Genomic DNA, 2,419 nt, shown 5'->3' with positions numbered 1-2,419 from the left:
GCTGTTCCTGCCAGGTCAAGTCACGTTACAGCTGCTATTCCGGCCAAGTCAAGTCATGTCGCAGCTGCTCCAGCAAAGTCAAGCCAAGCCGCAGCTGCTCTAGCAAAGCCAAGCCATGTCGCAACCTTATCCAGCTAAGTCAAGCCAAGCCACATGGGTGCCTTCAAAGCCAAATCAAGTCACAGCTGCTCCCCCAAAGCCATGTCAAGTCACAGCCATCCCTTCAAAGCCAAGTCAAGTCACAACCGTTCCTCTAACATCAAGTCAAGTGATGCCTGATCCTCCGGCGTCAAGTCAAGTCAGGGCCACACTTTCTGTGCCAAGCCAAGATACAGCTGTTGTTCTTCATGGATCAAGCCAAGATACAGCTGTTGTTCTCCATGAGTCAAGCCAAGATACAGCTGTTGTTCTCCATGAGTCAAGCCAAGATACAGCTGTTCTCCATTAGTCAAGCCAAGTCACAGCTGTGCCCCATGAGTCAAGCCAAGATACAGCCGTCCTCCACGAGTCAAGCCAAGATACAGCTGTCCTCCATGAGTCAAGCCAAGATACAGCTGTTGTTCTCCATGAGTCAAGCCAAGATACAGCTGTTGTTCTCCATGAGTCAAGCCAAGATACAGCTGTTGTTCTCCATGAGTCAAGCCAAGATACAGCTGTTGTTCTCCATGAGTCAAGCCAAGATACAGCTGTCCTCCATGAGTCAAGCCAAGATACAGCTGTTGTTCTCCATGAGTCAAGCCAAGATACAGCTGTTGTTCTCCATGAGTCAAGCCAAGATACAGCTGTCCTCCATGAGTCAAGCCAAGATACAGCTGTTGTTCTCCATGAGTCAAGCCAAGATACAGCTGTTGTTCTCCATGAGTCAAGCCAAGATACAGCTGTTGTTCTCCATGAGTCAAGCCAAGATACAGCTGTTGTTCTCCATGAGTCAAGCCAAGATACAGCTGTTGTTCTCCATGAGTCAAGCCAAGATACAGCTGTCCTCCATGAGTCAAGCCAAGATACAGCTGTTGTTCTCCATGAGTCAAGCCAAGATACAGCTGTTGTTCTCCATGAGTCAAGCCAAGATACAGCTGTTGTTCTCCATGAGTCAAGCAAGATACAGCTGTTCTCCATTAGTCAAGCCAAGTCACAGCTGTGCCCCATGAGTCAAGCCAAGATACAGCCGTCCTCCACGAGTCAAGCCAAGATACAGCTGTCCTCCATTAGTCAAGCCAAGATACAGCTGTACTCCAAGAGTCAAGCAAAGTCACAGCTGTTGTTCCTGAATCAAATCAAGTTACAGCTGGGTTGTCTATGTTAAGCCAAACCACAGCTGATTTCCATGAGCCAAGCCAAGTTACAGCAGATCTTCATGAGCCAAGTCAAGTTGCTGCTGTTGTCCCTGAGCCAAGCCAAGCCACAGTTGATCTTCATGAGCCAAGCCAAGTTACAGCAGATCTTCATGAGCCAAGCCAAGTTGCTGCTGTTATTCCTGAGCAAAGTCACGTCTCGCCCGAGCGTCCAGAGCCAAGTTATGTCTTGTCTGGCCTGCCAGAGCCAAGTTATGTCTCGTCTGACCTGCCAGAGCCACGCCATGTCTCGTCTGATCTGCCAGAGCCATGCCATGTCTTGATTGCCAGTGTAATGGACACTCTTCTGATGTCAGTGCGGGCTTCAGGCATACCAATAGAGCCGACGCTCCCAAGCCAAGCAAGCCACGCAAAACTGACACTTCCAAGCCTCACACCTTCCAGCACGGTGGACATCACATTAACCACTGCACTGCCTGTGATGGCCATTGCAATTTTAAGTGTGTGGGCTGCACACTGCATTCCAGAGGCCTCGTCTGTCCATGAATCTGTCCACGAGTCTGCTCCAGAGGCCTCGTCTGTCCATGAGTCCGCTCCGGAGGCCTTGTCTGTCCACGTGTCCGCTGCGCCAATGCCTCTTATGGAGGCGGCGTCCACGGCGGAACCCCCTGATAAGGCAGCTCCCACTGCAGATCCTCAAAAGGGGGTACCACCCATTGATGAACTCACTGTCTGCTCAACCACTGCCAATGATCCTGCTCTGCCATGGCTACCCAAGCTACCTGCTCCACCATGGCCTCCTGTTCTGCCTTGAATGCCAAAGCTTCCTGGTCTGCCTTCACCACCAAGGCTCCTTGCTCTACCTGCTCCGCTATGGCCTCCTGATCTGCCTGCACCGTCAAGGCTCCCTGCTCTGCCTGCTCCGCCATGGCTTCCTGCTCTGCCTGCAGAGCCAAGGCTCCCTACTCTGCCTGCACCGCCTGTACCTTCTAGGCTTCCTGCTCTGCCACCCCGCCATGGTTTCCTGCTCTGCCTGCAGCGCCAAGGCTCCCTGCTCTGCCTGCTCCGCCATGGCTTCCTGCTTTGCCTGCACTGCCTAGGCTTCCTTCTCTGCCGGCCCCGCCAGG

The sequence above is a fragment of the Garra rufa genome, chromosome 16, assembly GCF_049309525.1.
Source record: "Garra rufa chromosome 16, GarRuf1.0, whole genome shotgun sequence".
NCBI lineage: Eukaryota > Metazoa > Chordata > Actinopteri > Cypriniformes > Cyprinidae > Garra > Garra rufa.
This window is presented reverse-complemented; position numbering follows the sequence as displayed.